The sequence below is a fragment of the Leuciscus leuciscus genome (assembly GCF_965113295.1).
Source record: "Leuciscus leuciscus genome assembly, chromosome: 10".
Classification (NCBI taxonomy): Eukaryota; Metazoa; Chordata; class Actinopteri; order Cypriniformes; family Leuciscidae; genus Leuciscus; species Leuciscus leuciscus.
In genome coordinates, this window is record NC_138734.1 from 39,649,420 (window position 1) to 39,665,530 (window position 16,111).

Consider the following 16,111-nt stretch of genomic DNA (forward strand, 5'->3'; position numbering starts at 1 on the left):
TCGACCTATCTACACCACTAGTATTAATGAAGGTGTTTGAAACGCATTGGGAAGCAGAGCTGCTGCTGCAAACACTACAGGCACTTGTTGATCAATATGTTTTCCAATGTTTTTAATCCTTAAATCATGTTTCCCTGTAATCAAGGACACAGTTACAGCCTTGTTTGGAAGTCAACACTATTTTTACAATCTTGTTTACTTTAAGCTATGAAAATCTTAACAAATCACTTTTCAGACTATAAAGATATAAAGATAAAGATTTCCGTGAGCAATCTGCATGTCACGTGTATACGAGCGCTCTGTGTATTACGGTAGACAGCGCTGAGCCGATACTGTGTATATGTGACATTACGGTAAATTTATAGATCCGTCGGAGTCTTGGTTGTTTGCAAACCCAAAGAGCACCGCAATGTAAATTTATCAAGAGAATAATCGGACCGCATACCGAAAATAGCGCTGCAGAAACGCAGAAGACCTCCGAAGCTTCTTTCAACTAAACTGGTGAGAAATATATTAATTTTGTTCATTTGGATTTTTATTACAGGTTAAACATCTTTGTGCGGACGCTATCCATCATCTCACATAGTTATACACAGGAGTTCTGGCTATTCTCTTTGATTCATAACCGAGCAAACATATTAGAGAAACGCACGCGGTGTCGCAGGAATGACAAACAAAGTAGTGCGTTTTCTTCCTGCAGGAAGTTAATTTTAATTCACTGTTGAACAGACCACGCTCAACAATGCTCAACATGTGTTTTATAAAGTAAATGGAGTATACAAACAGCTTGGAGTGCTGAAGGCATGCGCGCGCGCTCGAGCACGCGACAACTTACTACTGCACAAAACGGACAGTTTTTGACAGTTATGGACGTTTCCTTAAGAAGCACCTCCTTTAAAACGTAAGATTGGATTGGCAAGACTTGTGTTGTGTAATATTACACTTTCTGAGTTGCTTGAAACACATTTCTGTCTTTAATAATTGCCACCGACTGGTGCGTCTCGCGCGGCTCTGGACGTTGGTAAGACAGAGATTCCCTCACACTACAGTCAGTAATGCGCTCAGGTTTGTCTATCTGCTATTTGTTTTTAGTTTCGGTTATTCCGCTGAATGGGTTTTGTTTTTATGCTGAAAAAGTGTTTTAAAGTAGATGTTAAAGATTTGAGGAAATTGCTGCCATCTCAAACTAAAAGGAAATATAGGCTTTAAATGTTGGGACATAGCATAGAAATGCCTTTTTACGAATAATTGATTTTTAATAGGCTAATAATCATGGTATCCTTTTAATTTCATAAATTTGTTATGAAGTTGACAGTTGATGGTAACAGTGTTTGTTAAGAATTCTATAGGCTACTATATAATTATATAACAATTATAATGTACATAATTGCTATTAAAGCAAAGAGAAGTTGAAAACAGGTCAAAAAGACATCCTCAATTACTGTATTTTTTATATTTGAAGGAAAATGCCTGTAATAACACAAATATGAGAGTCACAAATGGCATTTTTTGGAATGACAGCTATTGCAGTGTTTGATTTATTCCATACTTTCTGTAAGTCATCTTCAATTGGACCCAAAAATGTTTTTTAACTGCATGCGCATACCATGCTTGTTTATCTGTTGATGATTACTGGCCAACACAACATGATATTATGTAAAAAGTCTAGACATGCTTTTAAAAGATATATATCTTTTTTTTTTTAAGTCTGTTGCACTGTATACTCTCGGGAATGCTTTTAACCCACTGTCTTTGCACAGATTTTGAGCAAAGCAGGGGCTGAATTTTAAACCGTAATAATATAAAAAAGCCTTTGCACACTCATGGCATTTCTATGCAAGAAGCTTTTGGAAAAGTGCCACACAGTTGTGTCAACAAAGACATTGAACCCTTGTCTCCTCTCAAACTACCAGCATCTGAGCTTTGTTATGCTTTCAAGTATTTACTATAAGTAGTCTTTCTGCATGCAATCATGTTCTTGGCATTGTAAATGATTTCTTGGAAGTCTCCGCTCCCTGTCTGATGTGTTACTTGCTCTGCTTAAGGTCAGAGAGTAATTGTTGCTTACAGTCTTAGTACAAGGACAGATGCAAGGAAATGTTTAGGTAACGTCTGGCTGTTTTATGTCCTTGTATCCTGTCATATTCACACCAGTCCTTTTTTCCGCCATTTGTTTCTGTGCGGTTTGGCACGTAACAGCTCAACTCAAATAACCATCATGGTCACCTATGCTTCGAGGTGAGTCCTCAAGCAGCTGATTTATGAGAAGAGCAACACTGCTGCGATCCAAAATCCATAGCACTTTTTAAGCTGCTGATCATAACGCACAATACAGCGGTTGTGGTCGTTTGTGTCTTCCTGGTCTTCATTCTGGAGACAGGTGTGGGCGGTGAATGTGTGGGAATTTATTACTCAAAGGAGGAGGAAGAAACGGTATCCCGTTCTTCCCGATTCTGTTACCATGGTTACATATAAGAAGCAGGGGTTATGCATTTTATATAAAGTGCAGAAACCGATAGTTTAAAAATAGGAGGCTTGAAAGAGCACTAGATCATATGTATACTGGACCAGAATTGCTTTTTGTCCATTTCAGATGTCTCATGAGAACAGAATGTGTAGCCTAGTTATGCATGTACAGTTGAAATATGGAAGAAAACACCTTCTTGTTGTGTGCAAAGTCAAGTCTAAGATTAATTATGATGAGCTGCATTAAATATCTTCATAATAGATGACATTTCTGGGTGTCAATGATATGAAGTGACCTGTAAAAAGAGTCATTATTCATGCAGCTTTTACCCTGCTTTCATTCGATGAGGCTGGGATGTGCACCTCAACTCAATATGATCTCTTTGGTTTACTAATCAAACCGATAGTGATGATGATGATGATTTTATGTCACTGAAAAGAGGCAAACCACTCTGTTGCTATAGTCCTCGAGAGCACAGCACTCTGGGTAAGACAAGCAGATGGTGACCTGCTTTCTGTCCGGTCTTATTCTATCACTGGGTTGATTTATCAAACACTGTCCTGTGAAACTGTGACGGCACCATATTTACAAGGAATCTTCAATTGCTGTGTGATCTGGTGATGGACAGTTTGGTAGAAAATACTTATTATTGCTGATGTTAATAGTAGTGAGCTGAATGTGTGATTAGGACGGAGTCGTTTATTCTCTAATAATGTGTGTTCCCTTCAGTCATAGACTGTGCAGCATATCTTAGTGTGTGCAACAGGCCTTAAAATGTGATATGATTCATTGTAGTCGACACAATACTTTTTCCTCCTGCCCCTACAGGAATCGGTTTGTGATTCCCTTTTCCCTTACACTTTTCATGTGATTTCTTTGTAGATAGTATCAACACAGGCTCATTGTAAATACTTAAAACGTGCAAAAAACGTACCTATACATTTCAGTTTCCAGCTGGAATGAACACTAGAGGCATTAAAAGCACCAACAACTTTTATTCCCTTTTACACAAATTATGATAACAGTGATGAGATTATTGATTAATAAAGTTTATTTTTGCACGGTTCCTTGCACAATACTATGTTATGACCTCAAAACACTTTTACCGTAGTGCATGATTTGTAAACTAATACATTTTGACGTTTGAATTACATAACCAGCTCCATAGGCTAAATATTTCTTTTTGGACTTGGTAAACTTGCTTGCATCTGCAATGTAGATTTTTTTTTTTTTTATATCGCTTATAACGCCTCTTGTGGACGTGCCAACAAGGGATGCGTGATATATTGGTGTCATATCAGTTATTGGCCAAAATTACTAACGGTACGTTCACACGGGGTGTCAGCGTCAACGCTTGACGGAAGGCGTGGCTGAAGTTTGGCACTGACGCCATGGTCATAGCAGCGTCAGCCAATGAAATTAGACAGGAACTCAACAACAAGCTTCATTGTCATTCAACATGGACGCCAATTTGGTTGCATTGCCCACCGCAATAATTAGTTTCTCCTCCATTTTAAAATGTATCCTCAGTTTGCTGCTCTTGAACAGGATGAACGTGATGAACGTGATTGGCTGCCGCCTGGCTACTGTATTTGCATAGAGCGATCCTGATTGGCTGACGCTTCCGTCTGCGGCGCTTCACTGGCGTTGCTCGCGGCAGAAGTTGAAAAATTCTCAACTTCTGCCGCGAGCAACGCCAGTGAAGCGCCGCCGACGGATCCACAATTCTTTTCGGCAACGCTTGACGTCACCCATTCAAAGTCAATGGGAAGCGTTGACGCTGACGCCCCGTGTGAACGTACCGTAATGCTTTTACGTTTTTTGGTATTATCCCATATTGGCAGATATTTGATTCTTTATTTAATTGGATATTTGTCCTATTAAGTTAATCCTTAGTAGCTGGTTATGTACATTATAATGTTGTGATGCCTAAAACTTAATATTATTTCTTGTGTTATATTTTTTATAATCAATATAGTATAACATTTTATATCGACCATATAGTTAAAATAATTATTGTCTTCAATCAATATTGGGCAGAACATTATTATCGGTACATGATTTCCTACATGCACACAAACCCCTGTCCAATGCTTGGTCTTGGTGGCCATGAACTTGAAAGCTACAAATATGGTCTTTTTAGTTGTTGTTGAAAGATTGAAAGCTTGTGTCGTGTTGTAACTGTTGTATTTCAGAAACCTCTTTCTGAAAAGAATTTTGACCACTGACGTGTACAACACTAAAGGTGGTGACTAATATCTTTAATAAAAACATAGGCATGTGTTTTTATATCAAGCATCTGTCACAAAGCGAGGTGTTCTGAGAAAAGGTTAGTGTGTTCTTCTGATTGATTGGTCCCTCAGAGTGAGGATCTAGTTGAGCTTCTAGATTAATTTCCTCCAACACTGTTATGTCAGCAGGGCACCGCTGTGCCACAGAATGAACAGATGTCCTCTCCTGGATTTCTCACAGATTGAATTACTACGCCTAGGCAGCCCAGGCTTTTAGAGACTGCATTGTTGCAAGGCTGAAAACAATCCCTTTGATTTTAGCCAAGGTTTTAATATGGTTAAAGCAAGAGGAGAAGAATGTTACACATTTTGGGGCTAAATATTTCTAAATAGGCAAATTAGTGTCTGCCAAAAGTATCTAAGACCCTGAAGCTCATGCGTGGGCTTATCAGGTTTCAGAGGCTGTCGTTTGGGATTTAGGCTAATTCATTGCATGGTTTGATTTGAGTTGTTCTGACTTGAATTCTACACAACCTGCTTTTGTTTGGCATGACACAGACATGCTGACATCTGTGTGTAGAGGAATATTCTGAAAACAAATTAAGCTCTGTCAATAGAATGTCAATTCATGGGTTTCATCAGGTCCCTTTCCACAGGTGTATAAAATCAAGCACCTAGATTATGAATGCAGACTGCATTGTGCTTGATTAATACACCTGTGGAAAGGGACCTGATGAAACCCATGAATTGCCTCGGGAAATGATTTCAACTCATTGAAAAGACATAGAGTGAAAGTCTATATGGTGAATATCAATAACGCAGAGTTATAGAGTTCTAAAGTTGAATTAACCTTCCTTTAAGTAGGAATGCATAATATATTAAACCATGTAAGTTATTATTGGTCGATATTAGAGTTTTTTTTTTTTATATTTAGTTTTTTTTAATCAGTTGATATAAGGCCATGTTGTATATTTAATTGTGCATGCTCATTTTTCCTATTTTAACATGTACTTTTACCACCACGATCCAACACTCACTAAGTTAATCTTTAAGATCACTAAACATTTATTAACACTGTTAAATGTACATATTTCATACTGTACCTTATAAAGTTGTGATGCATGTTTGAGCTGTCTTAACTAAAAGCAACTTGCACTGACATCTTATATGTCAGTGTCATTGTTTTGTCTGTTTAATAATGTTTTTTAAGGCACGTTTATAAAATCTGCTTACATGTCCTAGTTTAACTAAGGCCTAGTCCTGGCTTTAGTCTAAGCCTTGTCTGTGAAACCAAACCTTTGATTTCTAAGTTTAGCTCTGTGCACTTTAAAGGCTCTTTGACTGCTTTCTATTATTCTATTTTGCAGACTAAACGAAATTAAAGCAGGTTAGTGTACTGACTGTGTTTATGCAACACATTGCAGCACATGACCGTCTTAAATTAGAAAGGGTAGACAGACTTGCTTTTCCATACTGTTAGAGATGGTCATGCTGTCTTAACTGACACTCTTCTCATTATTAGCTCTGGCTCAGCTGTGGTTTATTGTCATTTCTGGTGAGAATGATCGTGTTCTTTCTAACACTACCCAGTGGACCTTTCTCACTTGTGTGAGACAAACGGCAACCAATAAGTAAAGCACTACGTGGCTCGGGGACATACTGATATAATTTCTCAGAGTGATTTTCTTATGAAATGATCTTGGGTTATGCTATTAAAATGCTGTATTGCCACATGAGAATCCAAAGGTCTGCTTAGCTGGTGCCAGTTCAGTTCTCTGCAATCTTTCCAAGGACTCAGCATGCAGTTTTTTTTACTCCTCTGTGATATTTGGTGATGCAGGTCAACACAGATCAAGCCTTTTTTGTGTATCTTAAGATTTGGAACATTGTGATCTTATGCTTTTGATCAAATTTAGGGCTGATGACGTGCCATACACTACAATATGCGTTCTAAAATCGGCTCCAAATATCAAACGTGGTTTGATATCCTCAGACTGGAATCAGTCAGTCTGTGCCAATCATACACTACGCAATTTTCTGTGAAATCTGTCAAAATCTGCAGACTGGCGTAGACTTTCATCAACTATTGTTGACTCTTCTAGACTGTATATCAGGATAAAAGTCTGAGCAAAAGTCATGTAGACTAAATTCCAGCCTTTAGATGTACTTCTGTTCTTAATATTGCCGTAGTAGTTCCACTTTAAATGAAATGGCTAGAAAAGTTCTTTAATCCATGCTTGGAGTGGAAACATAGTTATTTTCCTCCTTAAGATTACTAGCCAGAGCAGCAGTCAAACAATAACATTCCTTTGCTTGATAAAATACACTTTTTACCTCTGTGTTCTTCTGGATTGTTGAACAGTCGAGTTCATTACTGCAGTTGTGTGCTTAAAGCTGTGCACGGTTTCAGTGTTTGAACTGAAGGACACCCCATAAGGCCCAAAAAAGTTCCCTGTGGTTCTTCATTAACTAGAATACCACGCTGACACAAAGGGACATTGTCCATTACTTGTACCAATTTCATAAGGCGCTAATCCAAATAAGAATTTTGTTTATCTTAGAACCGAACAGTCACTAGTTTATAATAATTTTGATATGCTAGTAGTCTTTCTTTATCTGACGCCAAGAGTGTCCAATCCTGCTCCTGGAGGGCCACTGTCCTGCAGAGTTTAGCTCCAACACAACCCAAACAAACACACCTGATCAGCTAATCAAGGGGCTGTGTATGAAATCGCCCCTCCTATACACTCATCCACTATTCCTTACATCACTCCACTAATATAGTCCACTTGAAGGAGTGAATGAAACCGAGTGAGTGAATTCGGACACTGAGTGAACCGGAAGGGCTGCCGCTTTTGTTTGCACTTGCTAATGATTTGAAATTTGGCAAACTGGCGGCTCCAGTAGTTATGCAAAGATTTATCTTGAATTCTGTCATGGAAACTATAGCATAAACCTTATTAAACTATTTAATAATCAATCAAAAAGGAATTTATACTTGTAAGATATTATACCACATTGGACCAGCGTTTTGGAAAATGGATGGATGATTCACCATCTTCTGGGGAGACGCGGAACTTCATTTAGCATGACCCTCACAGTGCATTATGGGTATTCTCTAGTCATTGAGCGTACATCAGTTGTACACTCGTTGTCGCGGTGCATTATGGGATTGAATGAGTGCACTCGATAACGTCTACTATGGTTTCTGACACCACTACAAATGGCTGTCCCCTCAAATAGTGCCCTATTTAAGGGTATAGGGGTGATTTTTAGATGCTGACCATGTCTTACTAGGCGTACTATAATCTTCCATGCAGGTGTGTTGATGTAAGTCGGAGCTCCAGGACAGAGTTTGGACACCCCTGTCTTATGCAATGTTAACTCACTATCAGACAGTGCTAATTAACCATTTTATAATTGGGTAATTCTATTGAAATAGAAAAATATTTTTGAGTTGTAATGATATTTCATAATATTACTATCTTTACTGTATTTTTGATCAAATAATTGCAGCCTTGATGAGCATAAGAGACTTTCGAATGTTATTGTACTTTTTTTATGCACATTTTTGGTCTTATTGTGACTGATTAATTTGTATATTTTAATACAAATTAAGACATCTTTAATGAAAATGTAACTTGCTCTGCCTCTGAAATAACTTTCCTTTTCAGCTGAAGTCACTTACACAGACTAGAATGTTAACTAATAGTTGTTTTAGCAAACTTGCGTTTGGTCTGGCACAGTTATTGTATTTAATGCCCAGATTTCACAATCCAAACAATTCCCAATGGATATTGGATTGGATTGACTTTAAGGAGAACCAGTCAGCAGCCCACACATAATCTGTGCTGATAATGAGGGAAAAATGCTTCCAAATTTCGTGAAATAAATTTTAATTTAGCTAAATATGTTAAAGAAAGTTTCTGCAAAATGCAGTTGCAACATGAAAAAGTTCTGAGGACATTTTCAAAGCTTTCTGAGAATATCTGTGGGCTCTGATTCCATGCGGGAAATTAATCAGCAGTTGGGAAGCTTATCTGCTCTTTTGAGCACGACTGGAGAATATTCTGCAAAATTCATCATAACTTATGACGGTGGTGTAAGGGTTTGGTATATGCCCTGCTCATGAATGGTGGCGTACAGTCAGAACCTTATGAAAGAACCATTAATGGTGACTTGCAAGCCTTGGGCAAAACTGACAGTGTTTCAAACAGAAGCACTGTTTTGACGCAACTAAGGCGTTGTAGCAGCAATGAATGTACGTTCAGTTGAACATTGTGTGGCATGTCTGCCCGTGTCATGTTTCATTGGCAGTGTGAACACACATCTCTTTCACATTTGTTTCAGTAGTGATCTATGGCTGTATTTCATTGCTGAACTTGTTGCATGGCAGTGTTTGAGGGTGTGGTGATGGAAAATAGACAAAGAAGTACAGTAAATCTCCGAAATTAGCTGGTCTCCTAGTCCATGTTTTATCTTTCACATCTGTTCACGCCAGCACTCTCGCTTGAATCCCTCTATTTATGAGCTTAAGATAGATATAGCGAATGGGATTTCAGTGTAGTTTACTGCATAGGCATCTCACACTGATTTTCCATGTTCATTTTGAAGGTTTTGCCTTTTAAAACATGATTTATACATTAAGAAATGAACAACATTTTGAGAAATGACGAGATGTTTAATCTAGATTTAAACTGGGAGAGTGATTCTGAGACCTGACATTATCGGGAAGGCTATTCCAGAGTGTAGGAGTTTTGTGATCTTAAAGAGTGTGATGGATTGGTGATGGAAGATCGGTTAAATACACAGAAGCTAAACCGTTTAGGGCCTTATAGGTCAGTAGCAATACTTTGTAATTGATACAGAACTTAATAAGGTTACCAGTGCAGGGATGATAAAATTGGTGTTATATGATCATATTTTCTTGACCTAGTCAGAACTCTAGCAGCTGCATTTTGGACCAATCGTAGCTTGTTTACTGATGATGCAGTTCAACCAGCTAGTAATGCATTACAGTAATCTAGTCTAGAGTTCATGAATGCATTAACTAGCTTTTCTGCATCAGAAACAGATAGCATGTTCTGTAACTTAGCCATGTTTCTGAGGAGGAAGAAGGCTGCTTTTGCAACATACAAAATATGATTTTTGAAAGAGAAGTTGATGTAGTTAACACCCAAGTTTCAACTGTAGAGGATGAAGTAACCATACATCCTTCTAGATGCATATTGTATTTTATTACACGGCTCTGTGGAATACTTGATTCTGATTGGTCAATCGCGCCATCCAGCGGTATGTTATTCCCAGATAACAATATCCGAATATATATTATACAATATAAACAGATAACGCAGGCTCATCAGCGCTATACGCTTGCTAGGAACGTTTTTTTCTTCGTGGAAGTTTTGCATTTGGTGAGCTAATAAATTATTAGAACTCAGTCGAATCAATATTTTGTGTACAGTTATATAATTATGCCATCCAGTATCGTGGACTCGCTCTCTCTTGTTTCATACTAACCATTCACGCTGCCATTTTAGACTATTGTTTTGTACACTGTTGGATTATAAAATACAAACAGGTACGATTTTAAAACAGTTTAATCTGAAATCAATATCTCTTATCTCCATAATTATTTATGTGGCGAAATGCTGTGTAATAAGTGGTATGACTGCATACCGTATCCCTTAAATGTCCGTCTCGTTTGAACTTCCGCTCTCCCCGCGGAAGCTTTGCGTTTAAAGAGCTAATCAAATATTTTGTACAATACGGTTATCCGGACCTCACGATGGCCTACCCCTAACCCCGCCCCTAAACCTACCCGTCACTGGGGTTAAGACCAATCATACGATGGCCTACCCCTAACCCCGCCCCTAAACCTACCCGTCACTGGGGTTAAGACCAATCAGGGATGACTATACGGACTATATGGGACTAAAAGACACACGTGTGTTCCGGATAACCGTATAGTTCCAAATATTTCAACTCAGATCAATATTTCGAGTCTCATTATTTACTTTACTCCACTCCGCTTCGCGCATTCGTTTATTGTGAGAGAAAAACCGGCTGGATATGTAGGCTACATTATCCCTTACATAAGAGATTCTGTGTACAGGTTTTTGGTCCAATAAGTAATACCGCAGTCTTATCCGAATTTAATAGAAGAAAATTACAGGTCATCCAGTATTTTATATCTTTAACACACTTAGATCATTTAGAGAATTCATCTGGACGTGATGAAATGTATAACTGAGTATCATCAGCATAACAGAAAATAATTCCATGTTTTCTAATAGTATTACCAAGGCACAGCATGTATATTGAAAATAGCAGAGGGCCTGTTGTGTCAAACGCTCTCGCCTGCTTCGCCACAGATTGCTTTTAAGCACAACTGCTTTTAACATTAGCTGCGTTTACATGGACACTTATAATCGGATTGACGGCTCAATCGGACTAAAAAACCTTCATGTAAACACCTTAATCGATCCGATTGAGCTCGATCCGAATGAAATTTCGATCGGATTGAAAGGGGTGGTTTATCCCTTTTGTAATCCGATCGAGAGAACATGTAGGCCTAAACACTTGGTCGGATTGAAAACCGAAACTGAAAGGACTGCGCATGTGCAATGACGTTAACTAGCGTAATGACGTATGGCGCGCGGAACGGGCTGTTCTTCCTGTTGAATAAAGTGTCATATTAATAAGTTTCCCGTCATTCTAAAATTCTCATTTCATTCGCGCGTCTGTGAAGTGAAGCAGGACAACGTCCCACCAGTCCTTGTTTTGGATTGTCATCCACAGACGACTGGTTTTGGCCGCGGGGAGGGGCATTTTTACTGCGTGATCAATAAGCAGCACGGCAAAACGGTTAATATGCTCTAAATTATGACCAGAGACGAATTAATATTACGTCTGCTGTTTAAAACAAATAAAGAACCAATAGAGGAGAATATTTATGCGCGAAAAGCGGGAAACTCTGTATATTCGTGCAGTGTGCGCATGTCAAAACATCAGATCCGATTTGAAACTTGTGACATATAGCCTAAACGCGCACATCAATCCGATTACTTTATTTATCAGTCATGTAAACACCTTGTTCGGATTCATCAATCGGATTGATTTCATTCCGATTGTGTCCATGTAAACGTAGCTGATAATAATACGAAATGTTTGCTGAGCACCAAATCAACAAATTATAAATATTTCTTTAGAATAATGTGACACCAAAGACTGAAGTAATGGCTTTGCTTTGCCATCACAGAAATTAAAAAATAAATATTTCACAATATTTCTATTTTCACTATTTTGGAACAAATAAATGCAGCCTTGGTGAGCACAGGAGACCTTTCAATAACAAAATAAATCGCACTGACTGATCCCAGACTTGTGGTAGCGTACATGTACCTGCAGGTCATGGTCAGAGGGGATGTTCAGTGTGTCCCAGTTTCCGGTTTCATCCCCGTAAGCAGTGAGGAATGTAGGCTATGCAGCCAGCTTCCTCTCATTACACATACACATGATTGTGTTCTATATGACGTAATACAGTGGCCTTAATTCACTCTGTTTACAGTCTGTTATTTTGACTTCGCTTGCAGAGAGGCCCGGAGTGGGTGGAGGGACTTCTCTGTCCTTTGTTTATTTTCTTATTTTATTTATTTTAATTCAAGGCCAAACATGATGTGCTTATCTGACTAATCTGGTTATCTCAGTTGGTTGAACATAACAAAAATGTTACAAAAATGTAATCACAAAGCAGACTGACATGTCCTCCAGTTTGATTTTCCTGTACAGTGCAGTGTGAGTCTGAAGTGATAGTTTATGCAAAGATGTTCGAGAATTGTCATTCATGGCATGCCATTCAAATGTTTATAGTAAAAAAAAAAAAGAAAAAAATCGCCATCAATATTCCAAGTCTTTTGAATCCACATGATAGCCTAAGGAACAGACTGAAATTGCTATTCACTGAAAAGCTGCATATTGATACTTCAAATTTTGTTTTCATGAGGCATGAACCATATAAGCGCCATATGAGTTTGGAGAGACATGACGGTGTGTAAATAATAGCAGACTTTAATTTTGGGGTAAACTAATCTCTGAAAAGTTATATCAAACCTGCTGATGTAGTTATTGGGATTTTCCAATATTTTTATTGCTAAAGGATTCAAATTTTTCAACAAAAGATTACATTTAACCTCTAGTATAATCTTAGCAACTTCTAATATATGATGTGTAAAGCTGTTATATGAAGTCAACATGAAATCAAAATTGACTTCTTGTTTTTTATGGAGAATTTATCAATGATTTATTAGTGTACATCGTAATTCATGTGTCCTTCTAATAATCTTTGACAATCTTTCTATGATCCAATCAATTCCCAGACGGACAAAATACCAACAAAGTTCTGTCCTACATTTTGATTCTTATTCAATAAGTTGGATACCAATATTGATATTTCTGGTTCATGCTGACTTTAAAAATGAATTGATTCCTCATCACATAATGTGATCTTGAAAATGGTAATGGCTACAAATAAAAACAAGCCATTACAAGTAAATGTTATTGAATTATTGTCATGGGGGCAGATGCAATATTACATGACTTGCTGCTTAATTTACCTTTTAGACCATTTTTTTATTTTGTATTATTCCTTGTCCTATTTGGCACATGTTCCTCAGTGAAAAATATCCAAATAATTTTGAGCGAAATTAAGACAAATATATGTAAATAAATGCAAATGTACGGCAACAACCTGGCCACCTGCTGACTGAGTGATGGAAATCCATGATCCAGTAATGCAGGTTTGAATCCTGCTAAATAACCTCTCGAAGTAGACCTCTATTATGGTGATGTAAGAGCAAGACTGACAGGCATGGAGAGCGAGAGAGTCGCATTAGAAGGAACTCTGACTGAAGACAACGTCGTTGTGCTGATAGGAGCTGTCATTGAAAATCCCATTTCTAACCTCTTATAAAGCTGTTTCGGATGACAGTCGAGTTTCATTCTCACATATTATACTCTCCTGCTTAACCCTTTGCAGTATGTCTTCTACTAGCTGCCTTTGGCCATAAAGCCTTGTTGTTGAGGATGAATGGGCATTAGAAAGCACTCAAGCATCAGTATTAGAAAGACGCACATCAAGCGTTCAGCATCCCCTCGAGAAAACAGCTTTTTAAGCAAATTGAAGCACTGTAATAGCCTCCAGGAAAGTTCACTCCATCAATATAATTTTGTACAAAAAAAGAGCATATTTGTGTCTGGAGGCGTTGATTTAATCTGTCCTGGTAGAAATTCTCATTCATAGATCCAAATTCAATTGAAGCCATTCTTCTTAATGTGCTGTTTATTGCCTTTTCTAAAAATAAAGAAAGGTACAAACAGAAACGCGCAGCATGGGAGGAAGAACGCTCACTGACTGATTAACAATCGGCAAATGGAAAAACTCCCAAATTAGATTGTCTTGAAATGCACTGAAAACATTTGAAGCCGCTTGTTCACAATTTGCCCTAAAAACACAATGTTATTAGGGGGATATGAATTGGAAGATGTTATTGTCAACCATTATAAAGAACCAAAAATGAAATGCTCTGATGATTAAAACTTTGATAGTAGACTGTTTTTAATGGCCACCTTAAAGATGTAATAAACCTTTAGTTTTCGCTGAAAAGAATATTCACATTAGTGCGTTTTCCTACACACACACACACACACACACACACACACACACACACACACACACACACACACACACACACACACACACACACACACACACACACACACACACACACACACACACACACACACACTCAGGACGCTGAGTTACGACTGCTGTAATTTAAAGCCTTGACTATAATAGTGTTTTATAGTATACAATATAGATTAATATGTTAATATATGTTAATAAATATGTTAATAAATAACATTATATACAGTATATTGTTTTGAGGAAATACATAATATGCACAAACCTCTGGTCTAACAGTAATTTGTATGGATTTTCAACACATACAGGTTTTCCTTTTTAGTTTATTATCATCATGTGAATACACCAAACAAACCCTTGGTGGCGATTCTTAAGACAACTGTGAAAAACACTTGTTTTCACCTCCATGCTGAGGGACATTATGTGTGTGTGTGCGTGCGTGTGTGTGTGTGTGTGTGAGAGATAAAGTGTGAGTGAGGAAGAAAGGGAATGAGAGTGCAACAGAGTGTTATTCTTGGGTTGTTGTTTATATTGAACAACAAAAGAACAATAGGTGTAGTGCTTGGGACAATGCTGAAATGATAGTTTTGTCAAGGGAAATATTGTTTTCAAACTTTAGAATAGGTTCAGTGTACTTAAGTCACATGCATTGTGTCACAATCAGAATTAGGAAGTCAAGAATCATTAATATTAGTAAACCAAAGGTGGCCAGATGATATACTGATTTACAAAGTATGCATCCATTAAAGGGTTAGTTCACCCAAAAATGAAAATTATCCCATAATTGCCTTAACCTCAAGCCATCCTAGGTGTGTATGACTTTCAGCCAAACACAATTGGAGTTAAATAAAAAAATATCCTGGCTCTTCCCAGCTTTATAATGGGAGGGAATGGTACCTTAGGTTTTGAAGCCCCCAAAAAATCATCCATCCATCATAAAAGTAATCCATACGACATTTGATCGATATTCGATTCATTCGATATTTCTCTTAAATTATTCTTGTTTTAGACTTCTAATTTGTGACCAATGTTTTGTTTTGTCCTCTGCTCTTCTGTGCTTGTCAATAGGTCATGTGTCGGGTCAGAGGTCACTCTTCCGCTGGAACTTCTCGCGTACGGCTGTTACGGGAATCCAGTGATTTATAGTTTATAAAGTGTTCTAGGGTGTCAATACTCATTTTTACATAGTCAAAATTACTTTCCCATCAAGTATATACTTTTAGTAGAAGTATGTGAATTAGGAGACAGCCAGACACTCTTTTAGAGATCATGATATGCTTGTGCTAAATTTGGTAGAAGTCCATGCATTCATCACCATTCAAATTGTCTTTTAAAGGGGTCACATATGGTACATGCACTTTTACAAGTTGATTGTACTGAAATGTGTGTTGGCAGTGCCTGTACACAACCATCTAAAATGATAAAAATCCATCCAGTATTTTTTAAAAATCTTCTTATATGTTTTCCCCTCTCTCAAATCAAGCCGTTCGATTTTGTGATGTCACAAAATCGACGCCCCTCCCACGATTGTTGATTGACAGCAGCGTTTCAACACAGACCCGCCCTCGCTCGCTCGTGAGCTGTCAATCATAGTCTGCGCGGACCGGCGCGGTCAATGTTGATACGCTGGAGCACTGTCTATGAGCAGAATGGCGTCTAAGCGATTGTGGTGTTCTGTTCTTGGGTGTAATAACGAACACAGCAGTCATT

The 16,111-nt window shown here is 37.9% G+C and overlaps 1 protein-coding gene across 10 annotated transcripts in view; it reads left to right on the top strand.

Moving 5' to 3' along the window:
* The first annotated feature begins 343 nt into the window (after positions 1–343).
* Positions 344–16,111, top strand: part of tp53i11b (tumor protein p53 inducible protein 11b) — a 56,220-nt gene continuing 40,452 nt past the window's right edge. For 2 of the 10 annotated variants that reach the window (XM_082182644.1, XM_082182645.1), the window contains exon 1: positions 552–1,065. The gene's annotated coding sequence lies outside the window, so the exon portion shown is untranslated. Of the gene's footprint in view, positions 502–549; positions 1,066–16,111 lie in introns of those variants that run through there. The other 8 variants (XM_082182643.1, XM_082182640.1, XM_082182648.1 and 5 more) reach the window with 8 other exon arrangements.